Consider the following 6367-nt stretch of genomic DNA (forward strand, 5'->3'; position numbering starts at 1 on the left):
CCTGGCCCTCTCTAGAGCTGGGGGTAGGATTTCAGTCCCTCATCCCATTTAATCCAGCACCTCTCAGCCAAGCCTGCCCAAGGAGGGGAGCAGGGAGTGCCCATCTGTGGAGTAGATAGATAGGACCAAAGATTGCTAACACTGGAGGCCCAAATGCATCGCAAGCTGGCAAAATTCCACAAAGACCAGCACAGGAAGTTTGCCATTTCAATTAAATATGTTAGAGTATTAATATACAGGGCTAATTTAAGAACATAAATTTGAATTATGTTTGGAACTCTTTAAGACCTTTGCTATCAAGTCAACCAAACATCTAGAGTCTATCAGATTATTTTTATCAAAAAAAAATTGGGCTTTCATAGAATTCCCAAAAATCTCTGATTGTTCATCTTTTGGCAAGTGAGAAACAAACATTTCCAGCTAAAAATAGCAGAAAACTGATTTTTTCCTGCCTAAATCCACCCAAAAAACCATGGGTTTTCAGTTCTCCTATGTATATATATGAAGTATCAGTGAAATATATTTGAGGATACCTGAGACGTTCTGTGAAAATTTGATTAATTGAAAACACAATTTTCCTTTGAAAACAATTTAAGCAGAAAATTTCTGACCACACTTAATTGGAAACTGACCTTTAAGAAAGACCGGGTAATGCAAATATTGTCCAATAATACAATAATTTCAAACCCATACACTCTATTGCATCCCTTCTTATTTCTGTTTCAGAGGGGTAGCTGCCAGATAGTAAAACTGAGTAAGCAGGAAAGCTGATAGTCCACAAAATTTGTTTTGTAGACTAGTGCCTTTAAATTCAGGGTGAGACTTGAACCAAGCAGCCAGAACTTATCTATCCTGACATGGAGAAAAGGTGGGCTTCAAGGAGATCAAGAACAGGAGAACTTGTGTCCAAATGGCAGCCAGTACCTGGATCAGTGGGGTTCTCAATTCTACACTGCACACTGGGAACACGTTTGCAATAATCTTCTGTGGAGACCATGAGATGGATCGGTTCTTCTGTGAAATTCCCCAGCTTCTCAAACTTGCTTGCTATGACTCATGTCTCAGTGAAACTGGGACTATTGCCTTTAGTGTGTGCTTTGCCTTAAGCTGCTTTGTTTTTATAATTGTGTCCAAATCCCCTAGGGACCTTTACAATTCTAAAGACTGTTTTCAGTATCTTGTTAGTTTGGTCCTTAATTGAGAGCCCTGGAGAACTAAATTCTTCTTTTCACCTATAAAGCAAGTTCACTTGTCTAAGGCAATGTGTCTGTCATGTAACCTGGAGGTACCATGTCTAGGGAAAAGACAGGAGGTTGGTCTAATACCAGAGCTGTGATTTTCTAAGAGGCCTGAGGTGTTAAACGCAAGTTCCCAAGGACTCCTTTAATTCCAATAGGCCCTACTCCAGAAGGGAGCCACAATGTTCACTGTTGGACAATATTCCCGCCACCATTGCCTCTGGGACAGAATGCAGGAGATCCAGTTTTTTGGAACATATTTCTGGTAGAGGAGGTATCTAGGAAGCCGTGCAGAAGCTGTTCGGAGGGGTGAGCATGGTGGGTTAAGGTAGCTCGCCATTCATTTGGTTTTAAGCCAGATAACCCCCTTTTGGTGTGGCTTGTCCCGTCTGGTACTGAGAGAAAACCAGACGTGGTTTTGACCAGTATAACGGACTAGGGAGGCATGCCAGGTCACACTGGTGGGTGGGGCCACGCAGGCACGGGCAGGGCCACAGCATTTCCAGAACTACCAGAATGTCCGGTATTCTGGGAATGCGTCAGTGGCCAACCTAATTGAGGGCAGAGTTGGGTAACATTTTCCCAAGCCATTGGCAGATTGTTTAACTCAGCTTAAAACATAGCAGCATCTGTCACGAACAGGTTGAGGAAACCATTTCCCATGGGTGGGGTTTATACAGCGACACTGCACAGCTACACGGGTCAAGGGCTCCATCTGAGCTGGAGACACCTCCCTCAGCCAGGAGGACAGGGCCTCACAGACAGTTGTACTAATGCAACGCTATGGACTCTACTAGTGTTTATTCTCTGTGTGGCCCCTTCTCCTCTCCCCCATCCCTACACATCCATAAAGTCACAGAGTCATAGAGTTCAAGGCCAGAAGGGACGACCAGATCATTCAGTCTGACATACTGTACGCCAACACCACCTGGCACCTGCACACCAAACCCAACAACTGAAATTAGACCAAAGTGTCACAACCCTCTGGAGACGAGATGGTTCTGTGCCACTGGCAGAGAATAGGAGAGACTGAGGTGCACCAGTGCCCAAGGCCCCCACAATGGCAGGGAAATGATTGAGATACACCCAGAAAATCCTGGCAAGTGACCCGCACCACACGCTGGAGAGGAAAACAAACCCCCCACAAGGTCCCTGCCAATCTGACCGGGGGGAAAATTCCTTCCTGATCCCCACATGATGATCAGTTAGACCCTGAGCATGTTGGCAAGAACCAGCCAGCCAAGCACCCGAGAGAGAGAGAGAATGGCTGAGTGCCACCTCAGAGCCCTGGCACAACCCTCCTAATGTCCCATCTCCAGCTAGGACTGCCCCAATGCTTCAGAGATTAAAAATAAACCCTCCCAGAATATGCTGGGGGGGGGGAGAATCCCTTCCAGACCCCTGCCAGTGGCCAGATGAAACCCTGAAGCATGAGCTTTTAGAAATATAAGACATATGCCGCAAGTGAGATCCAGGGTTGCTGAGCACTACCCTCCACCATCACAAGCAGCCCCATCATACAATCCCACTCAGACATGTGTCCAGCTCTCTCTTAAAATGAATTCAGTCATTTGCCCCCCACAACTTCTATTTGGAGGCTGCTCCAGAACCTCGCCCCGCTGGTGGTTAGAAACCTCCCTGTAATTTCTAGCCAGTCTCTCCATCTCTCACATGCCCGAATGTACAAGTGAGCCAGGCTAACAAAGTCTGGCTCCTTGTCCCCCTTCAGTGGTTAGGCCACAAATGGTGGTTTATAAGACAATGGGCCCAGTCCCCAGCCGGTGGCAATGGATATACAGCTCCATTGGAGGCAGTAGCTCAGATCCACAGATGCTGCAAATTGCTTTAGCGCCACCAAAGTCAATGGAACTACACTGATGTGTTGAAGATCTACCCCAAACATCTTCTCTCACCTACCCCAGTCTTACACCAGTCTGACTCCTTTGGTTCCAACAAAGCCACTCCTGATTTATACACACAAGCAAGACAACTCCCATCATTGTTTTCAGTGGCCATCGAACCGGTGCTAGTGGCCAAGCAGTGTAATGGGGATTTTTAACGTTGCAGTCTATATGATTTTATAAAAATATGCTAATGAGTGAATATAATGTAACTGGAATATGCTTCATGCAAAAGGTCTCTTGTAAGATATCATTACAAAGCTTATAATCTACTGAGTGTGGTCACCCTATTTGTATAAATGTATCGCTGTTATATCTGAAACTACAAATATGAAATATAACTCCAAGGTCCTATTGTAATTATGCAAAGTGTGGGCCATTAATGGTAGTTTGGAATCTTGATGGCTCCCATCAACTAGGACAATTGTCTGTAGATGGCTCTGTTTACTTTCAAGCCTTCCTGTGAGTCAGGCTGGGAAGAATGAAGGCTTGGGGTCTCACAGGACATGTAACCATGTCACCTGGTACTGGAATCCATCTTAAAGCTGGGGCTTTTCCATTTAGAAGGAGGGGTGGGGACCCAAAGAGAGAAAAGATTCCTGCCTTGTGCCAAAGCTATATAAGGGGGTGAAACAGAACAAAGGGGGCTGCAGTCATGAGAAATCCCCTAGCTACCACCTGAGCTGTAAAAAGGGGAGTACCAGGGGAAAGGACTGTGCCCAGACTAGGAAGGTGTCCAGTCTGTGAAAGAAACGTATTGAAACATTTCTGAGGGTGAGATCTTATCTGTATTCAGTTTCTTACTGTATTAGCCATAGACGCGTGTTTTATTTTATTTTACTTGGTAATTCACTCTGTTCTGTCTGTTACTACTTGAAACCACTTAAAACCTACTTTCTGTATTTAATAAAATCACTTTTAACTTATTAGTTAACTCAGAGTATGTATTAATACCTGGGGGGAGCAAACAGCTGTGCATATCTCTCTATCAGTGTTATAGAGGGTGAACGATTTATGAGTAAAACAGATTTATTTGGGTTTAGACCCAATTGGGAGTTGGGCATCTGAGTGTTAAAGCCTGCAGTTAAGTCTGCAGCTTTGGGGCAAGTAATTCAGACCCTGGCTCTGTGTTGGAGCAGATGGGTGTGTCTGGCTCAGCAAGACAGGGTGCTGGGGTCCCAGGCTGGCAGGGAAAGCAGGGGAAGAAGTAGTCTATGCACATCAGTTGGCAGTTCCCAAGCGGGTTTCTGTGATCCAACCCGTCACAGTATTGTTTTGGCACAGAATGAAAGACTGATTCTTGCACACACAATTTACACCCATTTAACTCCACAAGTGGACCAGATTTTCTACTGGTGTAAATCACCCCAGCGGCAGTGACATCAGTGGAGTTAATCTGGATTTTCATAGATGCAACTGAGATCAAGATCAGACCTGTTCGTGTGCAAGCTGTGTGGTCATGGAAATAACTGACATTAATGAACAGATAATATGTAAGCAAACTTTAATAAGAGAAGGACAGAAAATTAATTCTTGGTGAATTACCTACACCCAGTCAGTCTCCGCAGGGCAGCTGTCATCTCCTTGTTCCTCATGCTGTAGATAATTGGATTCATGATAGGTGGCAATACGGAATAGAGAACAGCCACCACAAGATCCAGAGGAGATGGGGAGCTGGAGGTGGGTTTCAGGTAGGCAAAGATGCCAGTGCAAACAAACAAGGAGACCACAGTTAGGTGAGGAAGGCAGGTGGAGAAGGCTTTATGCCGGCCATGCTCAGAGGGGATTCTGAGCACTGATTTGAAGATCTGAACATAGGACACAATGATAAAAACAAAGCTGCCTAAGACTAAACACGCACTAAATGCAAGAACCCCAACTTCATTGAGATATGAGTCAGAGCAGGCGAGCTTGAGTAGATGGGGGATCTCACAGAAGAACTGATCCACCATGTTGCCTCCACAGAAGGTCAATGCAAATGTGTTGCCAGTGTGTAGCACAGAGTAGAGAATCCCACTGATCCAGGCACCGGCTGCCATTTGGACACAAGTTCTGCTGTTCATTATTGTCTCATAGTGCAGTGGTTGGCAGATGGCGACATATCGGTCCTACGCCATGACGGTGAGAAGGGACAAATCCACTCCCAGCAAGAAAATGAGGAAAAAGACTTGGGCAACACATCCAGCATAGGAAATGGACCTGGTGTTCATGAGGGAGTTGGCCATGGATTTGGGGATGATGACAGAGATGGAGCAAAGGTCTATGATGGACAGATTCATCAGGAAAAAGTACATGGGGGTGTGAAGGTGGTGGTTGAAGCCTATGGCCATGAAAATAAGAAGATTCCCCATCAGAGCTGCCAGGTAAATCACTAGAAACCCCACAAAGTGCAAAATCTGCAGCTTCCAAATGTCAGAGAATCCCAGAAGAAGGAACTCGGTCACGGTGGTTCGGTTGGACATTTTCTTTCTCAGGACATCATGTGATGGTTGCAGAGGAAGGGACAAAGCAAAGGCCAGGATTAGATCAGTAAAATAACTCTCCTTTTGTGAAAACCACCTGAATTTCCTTGAGTCAGACCCTTAGCTTGTGCATATTGGTGTAAAATGGGAATGAGGATGGGGGAAACAGTCCCACTGACTCCAATGGAGTTACTCCTGATTTACACTGGGGTGAGAGAAAATAGAATCATCTCAATGGACTCCAGTGCAGTTACTCCTAATTTACACCAGGGTGATGGAGAGGAGAATTAGGAACAATTGCTTTTGGGGTATTTGAATACCTTTCACCCAGAGGTGGGTGAACTCTGGATAACGGTGTATAAATGTTACTATCGTCAGTTTACTGAGGGGAATCGGGGGTCTGGCTGGCCAGATTCTGCTGTCAGGGGCACTGCTGCGAATGTGGGGTAATTTCACTGCATGCCATGGAATTACTTCCCATTTAACCTGCTCTAAATGGGAGTAGCATCTCGCATGGAGGTGACCAAACCCAGCCATAATTACACAGTAAACTCGCGTCATGAATAGAGCTCAGGGGTCCTGATACCCCGTCCCCCGTTCTAGCCAGATTTCCATGCGCGCTGTGAGAGACAGATGTTCCGGTTCCCTTCCTGCTTCTCTAACCACTCAACTAAACTCCCTCCCAGAGCTTGGAAGAGAACCCAGGATTCCTGACTCCCAGTTTACCCCCTACTCTAACCAATTAAATCCAATACCCCTCCTGGAG

The 6367-nt window shown here is 45.7% G+C and overlaps 1 pseudogene; it reads right to left on the reverse strand.

The window, feature by feature from the left end:
- Positions 1 to 4680: 4680 nt before the first annotated feature.
- LOC135887711 (olfactory receptor 14A16-like) lies at positions 4681 to 5601 on the reverse strand (annotated as a pseudogene).
- Positions 5602 to 6367: the final 766 nt, after the last annotated feature.

This window comes from Emys orbicularis, chromosome 13, assembly GCF_028017835.1.
Source record: "Emys orbicularis isolate rEmyOrb1 chromosome 13, rEmyOrb1.hap1, whole genome shotgun sequence".
Classification (NCBI taxonomy): Eukaryota; Metazoa; Chordata; order Testudines; family Emydidae; genus Emys; species Emys orbicularis.